The sequence below is a fragment of the Lissotriton vulgaris genome, chromosome 1_2 (genome assembly GCF_964263255.1).
Source record: "Lissotriton vulgaris chromosome 1_2, aLisVul1.2, whole genome shotgun sequence".
In the NCBI taxonomy this organism is placed as follows: Eukaryota; Metazoa; Chordata; class Amphibia; order Caudata; family Salamandridae; genus Lissotriton; species Lissotriton vulgaris.
Window position 1 is genome coordinate 8732559 of NC_141686.1, and position 19553 is coordinate 8752111.

The following is a 19553-nucleotide window of genomic DNA, read 5'->3' on the forward strand; positions in this document are numbered from 1 at the left end:
ACGCGCAGGCGCTGATGAAGCAACTGCGTGAGAAACGGGAGGCAGCCAAGGTGTCCGTGCCGGCTGCAGTAGTGGACAAGACACCAGGGACGGGTACGACCGCAGAGGCAGCGTCCGGTGCAGGTAAGCGGCCATTGCCGATTGCGAGGGATGAGTCAGCACCCTCTCGTAGAGAAAGATTGGGTCAACATGTTCCTTTGGCGATTAAGGAAAAAATTTGGGCAGGGGAATATGTGAACATCTTCTCATTGCTTGTTGATCATTATGAGGTGGAGCATGTTAAGGGTCAGAAGGATCTCATGCACCCGAGTGTTTGGCGCGCGAAAATGGCCGCCTTTAAAGTGAACGAGAATATTGGCAATTGGGGCAAGGCATGGGGAATTTTTACGTCAATCTTAGGGGAACGTAGGCCTGAGTTGCTTTCCGAGTTGCCAACCTATCAGTCGCGAATCATGGGGTACTCGACATCACACCAGGGTAACCATTGGTTCTGCTACGATAATCTGTTTAGAAAGGCGAAGGAGCATAACAAAAGCTTAACCTGGGATTGTTACGATTCTTTGACATGGGATAAAATGAAGGAGACGGGTATGTTGAAAATGCCATTGGTAGGAAGTAATGTTGGCGAATCCTCCCGCCATTATGGGGGGACGCCCTTTCGGTCAGGTACGGGTACCGAAGATTACTCGAGACCTGCCGGCAATACAGGAAAAAGGGGGTTCTGCTTTAATTTCAACAGAGGTAAATGTACTAGGCCACAGGGATCGTGTAAATTTAAACATGAGTGTAGTGGATGCGGGTCGTCCCATCCTGAGTCCACGTGCAGAGCCAAAACGGGTGATAATGGGGGGAGAGGAGGCGCCAAACAGGTCTAATATAGTCCGAGGGGCGCCTTTACCTACCCCGATTGATACCTTGGCGATGATTCCCTGGCTCAGTGAATACCCGGATCGTACTTCTGCTGGGGTGCTGCGGAACGGTTTTTCGTATGGTTTCCGCATCCCGGTAGGGGACTTTCAGGGTGTGGAAAAGTGTAAAAATCAACTTTCCGTCCTGCAGCATACGACCGTAGTACAGGATAAGATCCGGAAAGAGGTGACTCGAGGTCGGGTCGCCGGCCCGTTTAGTGTACCCCCGGTCCAGAATTTTGTTTGTTCCCCTTTAGGGGTGGTCCCCAAGAAGGATCCAGGCGAGTTCCGACTGATTCATAATTTATCAGCTCCACGTGGTCTTTCTGTAAACGATGCAATAGATCCAGAAGTGTGTTCGGTGCGGTACGCATCCTTCGATGAGGCCGTAGCCATTTTGAATCGCCTGGGGCCCGGGGCGCTGATGGCGAAATCAGATATCGAATCAGCGTTCCGACTGCTCCCAGTACACCCAGACGACCAGCGTCTCCTGGGATTCATGTTTCAGGGTTGTTATTACATGGATAGGTGTATGCCGATGGGGTGCTCTATATCTTGTGCCTATTTCGAGAAATTTAGTAGTTTCCTACAATGGGTCTTCACACAGAAGACGGGTTTCCAACATGCAATGCATTACCTTGATGATTTTTTGTTCCTTGGGGCAGCCGGGGATCTCGAATGTGGCCAGGCCTTGGCCGAATTTTGTGTGTTAATGAAACAGTTTGGTGTGCCATTGGCACCAGGTAAGAAGGTGGGTCCTGCGACTTGCCTTGAGTTTCTGGGGATCGAGTTAGATTCCAGTGAGGGTTGTTTTCGATTGCCAGCTGACAAAGTGGGGAAGTTCAGGGCAACTCTGCAAGTATGTATAAATGCATCTAAAGTTACGCTGCATCAACTACAGCAGTTGGTGGGACAGTTGAATTTTGCCCTGAGGGTGATACCAATGGCCCGCCCCTTTTCCCGGTCAATTTCCCAAGCTATGGGCGGCCTAAAGGAGGGCCATCATCGCACGAGACTATCGGCTGAAGTCCGCCAGGACATGCGTATTTGGTTAGCATTTCTGGCGGATTTTAATGGTCGAGTGGTCTGGAACAAACCAGCCGTGTCCTCTGACGAGCTGGGGCTATGGACAGATTCAGCAGGAAGCATAGGTTTTGGTGCCATCTTTGGCACAAAATGGTCGGCACAGAGATGGCCGACATGGTGGCATGACAGTGGTCTGACAACTAATATTGCTTTCCTGGAACTTTTTCCCATTTTGGTGGCCCTGAGAACCTGGCCCGAAGGGTTCAAAGATCACTCTGTCATATTTTGGTCTGACAATATGACCGTGGTTGAGTGCATCAATAGTCAGGCAGCACGTTGTAAACTGTTTTAAGACTGCTCAAAGAAATTGTTTTACTGTGTATGCAACTGAATGTGCTATTCAGAGCAAAACATGTCCCAGGGGTAATGAATCAGGCGGCTGATGCACTGTCTCGTTTTCAAATGCAGGCTTTCTCGGGTTTCCTTCCCTCAGCGGACCCAGAGCCGGCACCCTTTCCCGAAGCTCTCTGGTCTCTCGGTGCCCCGAACTTCGTCACCTCGTGGGAGAGAGTCTAGCACCAAGGACGAGGAAGGCATACGAAGGGGCGTTTCGGTCCTATTTAGCCTTTTTGGGGACTGATAGAGAGCGGCTTTGGGGTCACGAGGAATGGGTAGTGAATTTTCTGATGTCATTACGTAGGGCTGGGAAATCGGTGGCTACGGCCCAGAGGCATCGTGCTGCCATTTCCTTTGTTGCCAAAGCACACGCTATCCAGGACCCGACAGCGTCTTTCGTTGTACAGAAAGCGCTGCGTGGGTGGCAACGCCTTGAGGGTCGCAGATTAGATGAAAGGCGCCCGATAGGTTTGGATAGATTGTCCCAGTTGTTGGCCACACTCCCGGCCACATGTTCATCTCAGTTTGAGGCGGTGCTGTTCCGAGCCGCTTTTTCGCTAGCATTTCACGGGGCGATGCGGGTAAGCGAACTAGTTGCAAGGAACAAACTGGATGTGGCAGGGGGTTTGTGCCAGGAACACGTTCAGATCAGGGGAGAAACAATGACTGTCTCCTTTGTAAGGTCCAAGACTGATCAAGATGGGATGGGTGACTGCGTAATCATACGCAGGATTCCCGGGTCCTCCATGTGTCCGGTAAAGTGTTTAGAAGATTACCTAGCACGAAGGGTGGCATCATGGGGGGGGACTTTGTTAAGACACGCAGACGCCACCCCACTGACGAAATTTCAGTTTCAGCGGGTGCTTGCGATGTCAATTGCCGCTGCGGGCTTGAACCCGGGCGAATTTGGGACCCATTCCTTTCGGATAGGGGCTGCTACGGAAGCTACAGCCAGGGGTCTTAATGTTGAACAAGTGAAACGAGTGGGGCGTTGGTCCTCCAATTGTTATAAGAGATACGTGCGGTTGCACATGTTGTGAAGCTGTAATAATGTACTCACGCTTCTTGTTTTTGTTTGGTTTTCAGTTACGCAAGCCTACGAGGCGGGGCGGACTATGCAGTCGACCCAACACCGGGCCAGCGGTCAGACATCACCGGCTGTGAAAAAGGAGGTGTGGGTCGTGGGCCACTCATACGTGAGGCGTGCCGCGGACGTATTCAAAGCAGGTGATATGATTCACGTAGCTGGGGAATACGGGTACAGGGTGTCCTTCCACGGAAGAGGCGGTCTCTGTATTGACCAGTTTCAGTCATTTTTCGAGGGTCTGTTAGGGCGGACGAGGTCACCGCCGGCTATAGTTATAGTGCATTTAGGGGGCAATGATTTGGTCACCACCGGTAGACGACTTCTCCTGGAGGCAATGCTTTCCACTGTAAGTTGGTTGGCGAGGAGAGTTCCGGGGTGCACAATTGCGTGGTCCCATATGATCCCACGAAAGGTGTGGCGGGGGGCTATTTCTATTTCCGCTTTGAATCATTCTGTTAGAAAACTTAATAACAAAGTGAGTAGGTTGTTCCGTTCCAGGACATTGCATTCTATTTCGCATGGCTGTATTAATGATGACAGTATGTATTTGGGGGATGGTGTGCATTTGTCTCGGGTGGGGAATGAGTTACTCATAGGAGACTTCTTAGCATGGTTAAAAACATTACAACATGACCTTTAGGTAGGAGCTTTGTGGGGGGGTCCGGATAGCCGGTCAACTATCCGGCCTGTGGCGGTAAGGTCATGATCGGTGAGCACTAATTGGAAGATCCCTATGAGTGGGCGTCACCCAACACGGATGGGAGCGCTCGGGAGAGGTGGCCTTTGGCCCCTCAACGGGGAGGCGGTCCCTTCTAAGGATGGGTCGCCGAAAGAAAAGGAAAGGCGGTCAAGGCCCCTTCCTGTGTAGGAGGGGTTACAGCCCCCTCCTGGGGAATTTCCCGGGGCCAGTAACGTCTGCGACGGCAGATGTGGTAAGTTGTGATAGACATCGCAACACTTATAATTGTGGTCCCCACGCAAACGTGTTACCAGACCCGTAATCAGGTCCTAAGACAGTACATGTGTTTTCGTTTTTTTAGCCTTACATCGCTATGCTATCTTTGATAGTATTAAACCCTACCCTTCTGCATGTATTATTGTGTGTCACACACTATTCTTTTTGTTATGATTGCTAAACTTGTATTACTTTGTATTCCTGTTAAACTGCTCCACAAGATTAATATCACTGCAAGGTTTTGCTCGCAGTGGAGTCAGAGAGCGCCATGTTATTTTTGAAAATTGTAGGGGTGCATCATAATCCCGAATAGTCAGCACCCACATATTTAGAGGATCTTACTAATGAAGTTAGAGATGTAACGTTAGGCTGGAATCAGCACAATATGCAGGGATGTGTTTATTAATTAGAGACTAATGTAGTGCCTTAATCAAAGTGTATTGTTGCATAATGTCGAAATGTAAATCATATGTGAAGTGTCGCATTAGCAATGATGTGCCTTAATGAAGTATACACTTGTTATTAATGAGTGGATTAAATAGGCTTTTAATATGAAAATATATTGTTTGTTTGAAAATAGAATTAATGCTTTATAGTGGTGATATGTAATGTCATGTTGTGCTAAGAATGCATTTAAACATGCAAGGGCCTGGGACATGCTAAAGCCAGTAGAGGCCTAACTGTATTTTCTTTTGTAAGGAATGATTTTCTCTCATCGGGAAAGAAGCTGTCCTCAGCAAATATTAAGTTGTAACTTCGAATGTTTGCAGAGATGTTCCCATGTGTTTCAGCTTGCAGGTGCAAGGCCACAAGACTCGTTAGGTAGAAGAGTCCATTGTTTAGGAGTTAGGATAGTAGGCGCGAGTACAGAGGAGCTGCCAAAGAATTTGGGAGTGCAACATTTAGCGAGGAAGGTGCCTGGGACCCAACAGACGCTTGATGGAAAGGTGCCATGATGGAAAAGTCTAAAGATCTGTACCTGCCAGAGGGCCGTATCTCTGGGCTTGTCAACTGTTTTGGGGGTTTTGTATTAGGGACAGCACCCATGGGTGGAGAGCAGATTTTGTTAGGAGATTGACAGAGTAGGATGTAGGTAGCTGTAGAGAGAGTTGGGGAACTTAGGGCAGAGTGGGGTGTAAGAAGGAGCATCTTAGAATGAGCTCGATAGTTAGACTATCTGCCTGAAGAAAGTGAATGTACTTCTTTGGAAGTCTTCACTGTTGACACCTTTACTCTGGTCTGAAGTGAATGTTAAGTAGGGATGTCACTTTAGAATAGAGTAGGGACAGTCTAACCATTTTCCTTTCTTTTGTAAATGCAGTCTAAACTTCAAGCAGGGACTGTTCTCGGTTGCCTGATGTTACTCGAATTGACTTTGCTTTTTATTCTGAGTCGTCTAAGAATCCTGCGTAGAATTATGTTTGTATTAGTGCCAGTCTATTTTCTGAACCTCTTGCTGAGATGTTTGTATGTTCAACTATTTATGGCTTTGTAATAAATCTACAACATTTCAGTTTGTAGTCAGTGGTTCTTTGAGACTAATTTGGATTTGATTGTAAAGCTGTTCAAAGTTTGTTGTAAAATCTTCCCTTTAATCTTCCAGAACAGGGAAAAAGGTCCAGTCGGCCTGGTTTGGGATACTAGAGATGTGTAAGAAAATCTTGATAAAAATCCCAGCTTCCTCAGTTGGTAGCAGTGTAGGATGGTTCCCTTTCTAGGGTGAGGGAAGATCTGATCTAGATTAGGATAAGAGTTTCCTAAGGCTCATAGAAATTAGGAAATGATTGCCCAGTGGATTGTCGGCGGAAGACAGCGTTCCAAGGAAACTGAAGGAGAGTGCGGCGAAAAGCAGCAGTTCGTAGGAGAGTGAGTATGAATAGGGTTATATGTTGTTAGATTGCAGTGTTTATGTGTTGTGTAGTGTTGTAATGTCTTGCGGAGTTGGAATGCCTGTTGTATGAAAGAAGATCAGGCTGTGAGCGCGCGCAGCCCGTGAAAATCTTAGGCTCAAGGAGTAGCTTAAGTGGTTCGGGTGTATAGAACAACCATAGTAATTGTGACCATTGTTAAGGGGATCGTGAGGTACCATCGATCGCCCGCTGGACCGAGATAGGGGGAACAAATGTGTGAAGGCGTAAGTAACTGACGCTGGTCCTGAGTTGTTGTGTGTCAGTTGAGGTGATTGTCCGGTCGTTTCCCAGACAGACAGTTGCCAGTTCGGTGACAATTACGCAACTATGGATGTATAGTTAGCATGTGGACGTACAGTCAGCGAAGTGGTTGCTTGGTTGGAAGTGATCATTTCAGTGTATGTTTGGGACGTGTGTGTGTGAGTGAGAGACAAACTGTAAAGGAGGGGAACTGCTGCGAAGCGGAGGCGAGTGACGTCAGAAGGTGCCGCGCTGGGATAGGGCGGTTGGTGTGAAGCCGCTCTGGGATTGGTGGAGTGTCATCAGGAAGTAAAAGGGCGCTGCGGGAGAAGAAACGCTGGGTTTCATCATGAAATGTTTCAAAGTTTTGCAAGATTTGTTTAGAAAAGAAAAGAGGTTAGAACCCCGGGGGGGGAGAAGAGGCCCACCCGAGGATATTCCGGCTCATTATATGGCTACAAATGTTGGATTGCATGCTATATTGTGGCTCGAGAATTGGGCTAAGATGACAGATGGAAATGAGGAGTTGACTTTCCCTAGATACAGAACTTTAAGATTGGTAGTGTTGTGTCAGTTGAAGGTGATAATGGCTTCTTTGCGACCTTTACCTAGGCTGACACAGTTTGAGGCACTGAATGCATGGATCAGGGCGGCGCACAAAAGAAACAGGGATAGGCGACAGGAAAGAGTGAAGAGATCAGTTAGGACAGTCCAGGACATGAGGTGGGGTGCATTGGAAAAGAGATGGAGAATACAGACAATTGAAGGAGACAGGTTGTATCCACTGTTGGTTAAAATGGGGGATGCGCAGAAAAGGAACACAGAGGAAGACGACAGAGATACGGATGATAGCGTGATAGAAAGGCTGTTATCTCAGAGACCACCCCCATACAACCCAGAGTCAGGTGAGGATAAGTCGGCCCCGGTGGAGGAAGTGAAGGTACCGCAGGTTCCTCCTAGAACTGAAGTAGTGGGACAGCTCTCGGCAGGAGAAGGACAGAATATGGAAAGTGTCAGTTCTGAGAGGTTGCCGGATGCTCTTACAGTACTGGTTACCATTGGCCCTATATTGTCAGTATATAATCCAGAGCAGACGCGAAGTGGAGGTCCATCACAGATGGGTAAGGAAGGAAGCATAGGCAGTGGAAGGAATAGTGTGATGGATGGGTGAGTCAAATGCCAAGGCCTACAGAATGGAGTACCCTATTGCCAGCAACAGCAGATTCGTTGAGAGGTCTGATGGACTTAAGGGGCCCGAGACCAAAATCTTTCGGAGAATTGAGGCCAGATTTGAGAACATGGGAGACAGTTGAAGGGGCCCAGAGTGACAGGCAAGGGAGAACTGGGACAAGGGAAACATCGAGAACAGGACGCCTTTCAGAGGTGTCTCTGAAGTGAACAGGTGCAGAAAACAGGATAGTGCTTGTGAAGAGAGGAGTAGTGGCTCTAGTCGAGGTACTTTGAGTGCAGCAATAAAGGCAAAAAGAATTGATGTGATGCAATTGAAAGCAGAAGTGGATGAGATTATTGAAGGAAACTTGCCTTTAGAGAGGATTGAGCTTTACGAACCAGATGAGTTGTTGTTTGTAGTGAAGGATGTGACTCGGAAGGCTAGGTCAACACATGAGAAACTGACTGAATTAGCAAATAAGTATGATGCGAACTTGTCTAGGACGAAAATGTTGCAGGGAAACCACAGATTGCATTATACTGATCAAGACCTAGAAGAGAAGAGGGTGATCGGTCGAAAGACTCACATTCGGGAACTGATTATAGGGATTCGAGCTTGGAGTAGACTTGATAAATGGGAAGAAAGGTGGTCAAAGAAAAAGAGTGTTAGAAGGAGTATGACTGACACACCCCCTCCGGGAGGGGGAGTGATAGGAATTGAAGCATACCCTTTGCGGGAGGTGGCCAATGGAGGATATGTACATGTGCCCTGGAGTCGGGGAGATTTGGCTGCCTTTACGAATGATTTCCCAAAGCTGCCAGAGAGCCCAGTTGAATTGTACAAGCAGGTAGAGAGCTTTGTTAATATCTCGAAGGTGCTGTGGATTGATCTGAACACGTTGTTTGACATTGTGGTTCCAGGAGACTTGTTGGTAGCATGCAAGGTTGCAGTTGAATGGACCACTGTGGTGCCAGAAAGGGATGCTGCCACAAATGGACTGTCACCTCTTGTAATGAAAAAATACGAACAAGTGATTACGTGGTTGAAATCTAAGGTACCACCACAGGATATCGACTGGGTTAAGATAGATCGGACGGTACAGGAGCCTAAAGAGACAGTGCATGAGTACTACGAACGACTGTTGCAGGTCTTTAAGCAGTACAGTGGGTTAGATGTGATGGACCCTACAGACATGGGACAGTTTGTTTCAAAGTTCGTGATAGGGTTGAGACCTGATATCTGTCTTATGATCCAGCAACATTTAATTTGTTCACAATACTATAGAAAAACCGGGGGTCTGATATAAAGCCAAAATTTGTAGGCTAAAGAAGGCTATGACCATTGCAGAATTAGTCAGGATACAGGTTCCTATAGAGCCTTTAGGCTGAGATACAACAGTAAAAAAACAAAGATACAAGGGATTGTTGGTGAGACTCAAAAAATAATAATCATAGGATTCCCATCAAAAGTCATGCGATGATCAATAATCTCATTTGGTCATCCAGAAAATTGGTAAGGTCCGTCTCTTGATCATTGAGACCATTTCCATACCCAATATACACATATTCAATGGGTCAAGCCCACAATCACAATGATGACCATGAGAATGTAGAATCATATGGGAACAAGTGCAGTGCAAGAAAAGAAAAGTGGTAAATAAAATAGAGTGAAGAGACAAAAAAAGGGGAAAACTTTAAATTTTGAATATTGGCTCTTCCTCTAATTAAAACCAAAAACAGTGCAATGGGGCAGTATCCAGCAAATATATAACTGCCATAGGGGCCGACATGTTTCAGCCAGTAGGGAGAGAGATCCCACTGCTTTTTTCAGGGCCTCGTTTCTACAAATGTTGCTACTGCATAAAGTGATATAACTATAAACAATATAGAGTACAAGGGTGCACAGACGAATCAATCAAATTTTGAAAAGTATATGAATGAACATATCACTAAGTGTTCATTTTCCTCCGTGTCAACCGGTGTGTCTCACATCCAGTATGACCAGGGACTAGACCTCACCTCTCCTGGACCAAGCTCAGGAAGTAGGAGGCCCCGCTCTGTCCGTCGTTGCCTCTGGCAGAACCCAAGTCAAGGGGGAGTCATTTAATTTGTTGGCAGAACAAACTGCTGGATGAGATTTTGAGGTATGCTAGATACTGTAGGCATGGGCGGAAAATCCGTTCCGCTCGCGGATTTTGCGGATTTTCGGGAAATCCGCAATCCGCGAGATTTGCGAATTTCCTGCAAAATCCGCAAATCCGCGAGCAGCGGATTTTGCTCGCACTGCTCGCACTGTTCGCGTGAGTTCGCGCCCCGCGAATAAGTGCGAAATTGCAGAAATACGATTTAAGCAAAACTGAAAGTAACTACTTACCAGGTTCAAAAGTTCAGGCACATCATTAGTAGCCATTTCCTGTAGTGCTTCCTGAGGGGCCCCTCCAGAGTTCAGTTGCCAGTTGAAACTATTATGTGACCCTGCTCTGAACCTCAGAATAGTTACACATATGCCACAAAGGTCATGAATTACAGCTAAGGGAGACAAGCAGGAGCCAGGCTGGAAGTTAAAATCCATTAATCAGCCCCTAATTCATTATTGTCAGTTGGGGCAGGGCAGGTGTTGTAACTAATTTTGCAACAATGAAAGCACTTAGCAAGTGCAAAAGATCACTAATCAGGGCGCACTAAGGAAGCAGGTGCCAGCTAAAAAAATATTCTGTGACACATTAATCAGCCCCAAATTAATTCAGGTCACTTGAGGCAGGGAAGGTGTGCTTTGCTTTGCCGAAAATAATGTACACTGGACAACCAGAGGGTGTGGTGATGAAACAGAGGGTGGCATGGGTGGGCCAGAGGGTGGCATGAGTAGTCAGAGAGTGGCAGTGGTGACAGAGAGTGGCAGTGATGAAGAAGAGTGTCCCAAACAGGTTGGACACGTAGAAACAACAAGTTCGCAAAACTTGCGACCCGACAGGTAAGTTCGCAAATTGCGAAATTGTAAAAACCCTCGCGAACTGGCAGAAACACGGGCGAACACAAAAAAAAAAAAAATCCGCAAATTCGCGGGAATTCGCGGATTTTGCGGATTGCGAGTTCGCAAATCCGCAAATTCGCGGATTGCCAATCCGCAAAATCCGCTCATGCTTAATACTGTAGTGATGAAATCGACTCGAATACACAAAAAGCTCAAGGACAAGTTGATGCTGGTCCCAATGCAATCTGCTGACAAGGGAGATAGCTTAGGGAGGAAACAGAATGGTCAGAAAAAGGGAAATGGGGACGACTCTAAGCCAAGGGTAGATGTAGCAACGTTGAAAAAGACTACTGAGTGCCACCAGTGTCATCAGATTGGACACTGGATACACGAGTGTCCCTATAATCAAATCAGGAGCAGTAGGAGGAGGAAATGGTTCAGGAATAAGCATGGGCGTAAAATCCGTTCCGCTCGCGAATTTCGCGGATTTTCGGTAAATTCGCAATCCGCAAACTCTTGCGAATTTACCGAAAATCCGCAAATTCACACGCAGCGGATTTTTTTGCTTGGTGATACAATATTGCGGCGCGCGGCATTCACTAACCGTCATTCAGCGTTTGCCGAGTTATTTTTCTCGATATTTTGCGAGTGCTGCGCCATTTTGGTCTTGCTACGGGATCCCGCGGGAGTTTGGCGACCGCGATTACGTAATCGCGGCTTGCCACCTTGCACAGCACGCATCGCGAGAGTTCGCAATTGCGAACACGTAGATGCGGCGGGCAGAAACAATCTCGCACTCGCGAAATACAGAACTTGCAATTTTGCACAAGAAATCCACCAGCATAAACTTTCTGAAAATGATGATTTTTATCAGAATAACTCCTCAGGTTGACATTTACCTGCACTTTTTTTGCAAGGAGTCCATTTTGAGAGGGGGGGGAGTGCCCCACAGTCTCCAACTTCCTGTTCCTGTCCAGCAGGCTCCTCCCAGTGCTTTCTTCATGTGCTGGTCACTTTCATTCGGATCTTGACCTGGAAGGATTACTTTTTGTGGATGCTGCTGGATATTTGGATTTGAGGCCTTTTTGACTTTCTTTGGATCACTTTTGGATTAGAAATTTCACAAGTAAGTTTGTTTGGGGCATTACAGTTGCTGCAACTACAATTTTGGAATTTTCGATTTTTGGGCTGTTGTTGGGGCCTTTTGACCAGGGGTAGTGAGTGGTGCATGGGCCTAGTCTTTCTGTGGGGTGTCTTCCAATTAAACATCATGGAGGGCATGGATGGCATGGGATTGTGCTGATTTTTCTGTGTTTTTTGATTTTTGGGCTGTTGTTGGGGCCTTTTGACCAGGGGTAGTGAGTGGTGCATGGGCCTAGTCTTTCTGTGGGGTGTCTTGAATTTAAACATCATGGAGGGCATGGATGGCATGGGATTGTGCTGATTTTTCTGTGTTTTTTGATTTTTGGGCTGTTGTTGGGGCCTTTTGACCAGGGGTTGTGAGTGGTGCATGGGCCTAGTCTTTCTGTGGGGTGTCTTGAATTTAAACATCATGGAGGGCATGGATAGCATGGGATTGTGCTGATGTTTCTGAGTTTTTAGATTTTTTGGGCTGTTCATGGGGACAGGCCATGTGGGTGGGGGCCATTTTGAGTGCTGGTACAGGCAGGCCCTGGGCATGTTCTGGGAGGGAAGGGGCCATTTTGAATGCAGGCAGTGTTCTCAGGCCTGCACCCATTTTGCCTAGCTTTCATACATTAGGCCCAGGGGTAGTGAGTGGTGCATGGGCCTAGTCTTTCTGTGGGGTGTCTTGAATTTAAACATCATGAAGGGCATGGATGGCATGGGATTGTGCTGATTTTTCGGTGTTTTTCGATTTTTTGGGGTGTTCATGGGGACAGGCCATGTTGGTGTGGGCCATTTTGAGTGCTGGTACAGGTAGGCCCTGGGCATGTGCTGGGAGGGAAGGGGCCATTTTGAATGCAGGCAGTGTTCTCAGGCCTGCACCCATTTTGCCTAGCTTTCATACATTAGGGTCAAGGGTAGTGAGTGGTGCATGGGCCTAGTCTTTCTGTGGGGTGTCTTGAATTTAAAAATCATGGAGGGCATGGATGGCATGGGATTGTGCAGATTTTTCTGTGTTTTTCAATTTTTTTGTGCTGTTGTTGTGGCCTTTTGACCAGGGGTAGTGAGTGGTGCATGGGCCTAGTCTTCCTGTGGGGTGTCTTGAATTTAAACATCATGGAGGGCATGGATGGCATGGGATTGTGCTGATTTTTCTGTTTTTTCAATTTTTTGGGCTGTTGGGGCCTTTTGACCAGGGGTAGTGAGTGGTGCATGGGGCCTAGTCTTTCTGTGGGGTGTCTTGAATTTAAACATCATGGATGGCATGGATGGCATGGGATTGTGTTGATTTTTCTGTGTTTTTCGATTTTTTGGGGTGTTCATGGGGACAGGCCATATGGGTGTGGGCCATTTTGAGTGCTGGTACAGGCAGCCCCTGGGCATGTGCTGGGAGGGAAGGGGCCATTTTGAATGCAGGCAGTGTTCTCAGGCCTGCACCCATTTTGCCTAGCTTTCATACATTAGGCCCAGGGGTACTGAGTGGTGCATGGGCCTAGTCTTTCTGTGGGGTGTCTTGAATGTAAACATCATGGAGGGTATGGATGGCATGGGATTGTGCTGATTTTTTTGTGTTTTTCGATTTTTTGTGCTGTTGTTGTGGCCTTTTGACCAGGGTTAGTGAGTGGTGCATGGGCCTAGTCTTTCTGTGTGGTGTCTTGAATTTAAACATCATGGAGGGCATGGATGGCATGGGATTGTGCTGATTTTTCTGTGTTTTTCGATTTTTTGGGCTGTTTTGGGGCCTTTTGACCAGGGGTAGTGAGTGGTGCATGGGCCTAGTCTTTCTGTGGGGTGTCTTGAATTTAAACATCATGGAGGGCATGGATGGTATGGGATTGTGCTGATTTTTCTGTGTTTTTCGATTTTTTGGGGTGTTCATGGGGACAGGCCATGTGGGTGGGAGCCATTTTGAGTGCTGGTACAGGCAGGCCCTGGGCATGTGCTGGGAGGGAAGGGGCCATTTTGAATGCAGGCAGTGTTCTCAGGCCTGCACCCATTTTGCCTAGCTTTCATACATGAGGCCCAGGGGTAGTGAGTGGAGCATGGGCATAGTCTTTCTGTGGGGTGTCTTGAATTTAAACATCATGAAGGGCATGGATGGCATGGGATTGTGCTGATTTTTCTGTGTTTTTCAATTTTTTGGGCTGTTGGGGCCTTTTGACCAGGGGTAGTGAGTGGTGCATGGACCTAGTCTTTCTGTGGGGTGTCTTGAATTTAAACATCATGGAGGGCATGGATGGCATGGGATTGTGCTGATTTGTCTGTGTTTTTCGATTTTTTTTTATATTCATGGGGACAGGCCATGTGGGTGGGGGCCATTTTGAGTGCTGGTACAGGCAGGCCCTGGGCATGTGCTGGGAGGGAAGGGGCCATTTTGAATGCAGGCAGTGTTTTCAGGACTGCACCCATTTTGACTAGCTTTCATACATTAGGCCCAGGGGTAGTGAGTGGTGCATGGGCCTAGTCTTTCTGTGGGGTGTCTTGAATTTAAACATCATGGAGGGCATGGATAGCATGGGATTGTGCAGATTTTTCTGTGTTTTTCGATTTTTTTGGGGTGTTCATGGGGACAGGCCATGTTGGTGGGGGCCATTTTGAGTGCTGGTACAGGTAGGCCCTGGGCATGTGCTGGGAGGGAAAGGGCCATTTTGAATGCAGGCAGTGTTCTCAGGCCTGCACCCATTTTGTCTAGCTTTCATACATTAGGCTCAGGGGTAGTGAGTGGTGCATGGGCCTAGTCTTTCTGTGGGGTGTCTTGAATTTAAACATCATGGAGGGCATGGATGGCATGGGATTGTGCTGATTTTTCTGTGTTTTTCGATTTTTTGTGCTGTTGTTGTGGCCTTTTGACCAGGGGTAGTGAGTGGTGCATGGGCCTAGTCTTTCTGTGGGGTGTCTTGAATTTAAACAGCATGGATGGCATGGATGGCATGGGATTGTGCTGATTTTTCTGTGTTTTTCGATTTTTTGGGGTGTTCATGGGGACAGGCCATATGGGTGGGGGCCATTTTGAGTGCTGGTACAGGCAGCCCCTGGGCATGTGCTGGGAGGGAAGGGGCCATTTTGAACGCAGGCAGTGTTCTCAGGCCTGCACCCATTTTGCCTAGCTTTCATACATTAGGCCCAGGGGTAGTGAGTGGTGCATGGGCCTAGTCTTTCTGTGGGGTGTCTTGAATTTAAACAACATGGAGGGTATGGATGGCATGGGATTGTGCTGATTTTTCTGTGTTTTTTGATTTTTTGTGCTGTTATTGTGGCCTTTTGATGAGGGGTAGTGAGTGGTGCATGGGCCTAGTCTTTCTGTGGGGTGTCTTGAATTTAAACATCATGGAGGGCATGGATGGCATGGGATTGTGCTGATTTTTCTGTGTTTTTCGATTTTTTGGGCTGTTGGGGCCTTTTGACCAGGGGTAGTGAGTGGTGCATGGGCCTAGTCTTTCTGTGGGGTGTCTTGAATTTAAACATCATGGAGGGTATGGATGGCATGGGATTGTGCTGATTTTTCTGTGTTTTTCGATTTTTTGGGGTGTTCATGGGGACAGGCCATGTGGGTGGGAGCCATTTTGAGTGCTGGTACATGTGCTGAGAGGGAAGGGGCCATTTTGAATGCAGGCAGTGTTCTCAGGCCTGCACCCATTTTGCCTGGCTTTCATACATGAGGCCCAGGGGTAGTGAGTGGAGCATGGGCCTAGTCTTTCTGTGGGGTGTCTTCAATTTAAACATCATGGAGGGCATGGATGGCATGGGATTGTGCTGATTTTTCTGTATTTTTCGATTTTTTGGGGCTGTTGTTGGGGCCTTTTGACCAGGGGTAGTGAGTGGTGCATGGGCCTAGTCTTTCTGTGGGGTGTCTTCAATTTAAACATCATGGAGGGCATGGATGGCTTGGGATTGTGCTGATTTTTCTGTGTTTTTCGATTTTTTGGGGTGTTCATGGGGACAGGCCATGTGGGTTGGGGCCATTTTGAGTGGTGGCACAGGCAGGCCCTGGGCATGTGCTGGGAGGGAAGGAGACATTTTGAATGCAGGCAGTGTTCTCAGGCCTGCACCCATTTTGCCTAGCTTTCATACATTAGGCACAGGGGTAGTGAGTGGTGCATGGGCCTAGTCTTTCTGTGGGGTGTCTTCAATTTAAACATCATGAAGGGCATGGATGGCATGGGATTGTGCTGATTTTTCTGTGTTTTTTGATTTTTTGGGTTGTTCATGGGGACAGGCCATGTGGGTGGGGGCCATGTTGAGTGCTGGTACAGGCAGGCCCTGGGCATGCGCTGAGAGGGAAGGGGCCATTTTTAATGCAGGCAGAGTTCTCAGGCCTGCACCCATTTTGCCTAGCTTTCATACATTAGGCCTAGGGGTAGTGAGTGGTGCATGGGCCTAGTCTTTCTGTGGGGTGTCTTGAATTTAAACATCATGGAGGGCATGGATGGCATGGGATTGTGCTTATTTTTCTGTGTTTTTCGATTTTTTGGGCTGTTTTGGGGGCCTTTTGACCAGGGGTAGTGAGTGGTGCATGGGCCTAGTCTTTCTGTGGGGTGTCTTGAATTTAAACATCATGGAGGGCATGGATGGCATGGGATTGTGCTGATTTTTCTGCGTTTTTCGATTTTTTTGGCTGTTGTTGGGGCCTTTTGACCAGGGGTAGTGAGTGGTGCATGGGCCTAGTCTTTCTCTGGGGTGTCTTGAATTTAAACATCATGGAGGGCATGGATGGCATGGGATTGTGCTGATTTTTCTGTGTTTTTCGATTTTTTGGGCTGTTCATGGGGACAGGCCATGTGGGTGGGGGCCAATTTGAGTGCTGGTACAGGCAGGCCCTGGGCATGTGCTGGGAGGGAAACGACCATTTTGAATGCAGGCAGTGTTCTCAGGCCTGCACCCATTTTGCCTAGCTTTCATACATTAGGTCCAGGGGTAGTGAGTGGTGCATTAGCCTAGTCTTTCTGTGGGGTGTCCTGAGTTTAAACATCATGGAGGGCATGGATGGCATGGGATTGTGCTGATTTTTCTGTGTTTTTCGATTTTTTGGGCTGTTGTTGGGGCCTTTTGACCAGGGGTAGTGAGTGGTGCATGGGCCTAGTCTTTCTGTGGGGTGTCTTGAATTTAAACATCATTGAGGGCTTGGATGGCATGGGATTGTGCTGATTTGTATGTGTTTTTTGAGTTTTGGGGTTGTATAACTAAACTGATGTTCCTCTGTCTTCCATTGCTTTTAGGTGCATGTGATGGAACGGCCCGTAAAACCCTATCTGAGGACCCAGTCCCCCCTATCAGGCCTTGTCCGACACCCCCGGGACTGAGTTTACCTCGCCGAAACGCCAGCACCGAGACAGGACGCCGAGCAACCTCCATCACCAACGAAACTCCGCCCTTCTCTCTCCCACAGGAGCCAACCCGAGCGACAGGAAGGGAGGAACCATATCCAGCTGACCCCGGAAGTCCCGCCCCCCTGGCAGAGTCAGCACAGGATAAAAGCCCGGATTCAGCACAACAAGGCGTCGGAGTTTCGTGGCAGGACCCTCTGGCTGGAGACGGAGAAGGTGACCAGACGTGCGAGGAAGAAGTGTGGACAGAGGAGTGGTGGAGTCCCTTGGAGGTGGCTGGAGAGCGGCCGTAACTCACTGGAGAGTTACGGCGGACCGCGTGAGTGCCTTTTGCCTCCTTTATCCCTACTCACTAGGAGTTTGTGTTAAAGTCCCTGTATATATACCCTCTCTACATAGTCTCACTACCCTTGCACTGTATTATACGTATATAGCACCTCACTGTATAAAGCCCTTTCGTTACTCGCACACCCCACCCCTGCACCCTCTCTATTACCCATACCTGTGTTCCTTATTCCCGGTACCTTCCTTCCCACACTGTCCGTTTCCGACCCCGCTCTCGCACTACCTGGGTGAAGGTGTACAGTTGAGTCTCTCTGTCGACTCGATCAGACTAACGGTCCTTTGTTTGTTTCCTCTCTTCCGGTCCTCCTGGGAGTCTCCCCGTCATCGGAATCTACCCGGAACATCTGCGGACATCAAGAAGAGGAAGAAGCAGCGCCTCTGTGTTCATCGCCTGGTGCCACACCCTCGACCTGTTGGGACTATCTGTAAATCTACAATAAAGACCGAATATTGCCCACTACATACGGCCTCCTCGCCTGCTTTTCCGGCCCGCTACACTCACTCCACGACATTTGTTGTCAGAAGTGGGATCTGCTGGAGGTATGGAGGCCGTAATAAAGAAAATGGCAGAATCACAAGAACAATTCGGGAAACTTATGGAGCAGTTCATGAAGACTGCCGAAGACGACAGAGGTCAGCTCCACGATGTTCTGAAAGGCCAGGGGGCGACCCATGAAGATACCATGACAAAGCTAGCAGACGCCCTGGGCCAACAAAGACCGATGACCTCTCTTCCCTCTGTCGTTCTTCAGAAATATGTCCCTGGAGAAGACCCGGACTATTTTTTCACAAACTTTGAGAGGATAGCTCAAGCCGCCAACTGGCCTGCTGATCGGTGGGGACAGTATTTGGGTCCACTCCTCACCGGTGACCTCCAAGCGGCCTACCAACAGGCCAATATCCAGGGAAACACTCCCTATGCTGACATTAAAAGGTGCATCCTAGAACGCCTTGGCATTGACGATGATACTTACAGGGTGAAACTTCGCCCGGCCAGGGAAAAGCCCCAAGAGAACCCGAGAGCACTCTCCTTTCGGATCCGCGATCTCGCCAACCGATGGTTGCGACCCGAAACCTCTACCAAGGAGAATATTCTGGAGAAGATCTATCTGGAACAGTTCCTTAACTCCTTACACCCGGCTACCCAACGCTGGGTGAGGCAGCACTCCCGACTCACCCTTGAGACTGCTATAGAGATAGCGTCTGCCTATAGCAGGGCACAAGAACTTCAGCGGGGTAAGGACGACCACCCCCACAGGCCCCTGCCTGCTACGTCTACTCGCCCAACCCGGCCTCCCCAAGGCCGTCGACGTGACCCACCACCGCTATTTCCCTCCCCCGTAGTGTTCCGAACCCCGACTCCCGGACCCCAGTGTTATTTCTGTGGTGGGTTCGGACACATTGCACGGATGTGTCCACAGAAGGAGGAACCGATGGAAGTCGGTTTCGTCAGGAACTACCTGTGTAACTCTCCCGGTTACACGCCACCGCCGTTCTATTGTCCAGTGTCCATAAATGGTCAGCCACTGAGGGCTCTCGCCGATACTGGATGTCGACAGAGTGTTCTACGACCCCAAGACCTTGCCCAGCCTCTCAGCAAACCTACTGGGGTTGTAGCCATACAATGTGTGCATGGAGACACTAAACGATATCCCACCACTCAGGTACGAGTCCAACATTCCCAAGACCCCGGGACCTCTCTCACCGTGGGCCTTGTGCCCGCATTGCCGGAACAGGCCATTTTAGGGAGTGATTATCCGGGACTTCCAATGCTCTTACAAAAGACTTCCGACTCCCTAACTCAGTGGTGGAAAGAGGCGCCCTATTCCGAGTGTCCCGAGCAAGTACCCGATCCCAAACCCCACAAACCGAGGAGTCAGAAGAGAAGAGAAAAGAAAGAACACCTCAGCGCTTATCCTGCCATTATTGACGAACACCCCTGGCAGACTGACTAAGAGTTCAGGGCCGCCCAACGAGAAGATCCTCTGCTACAGGAGGCGTGGGGAAAAGCACTTGATCACGAGGACCCCTTACAAGTAGGTCCTTACTTCATTAAGAAAAACGGGTTGTTATATCGAAAAGGGGGGCCCCAACAG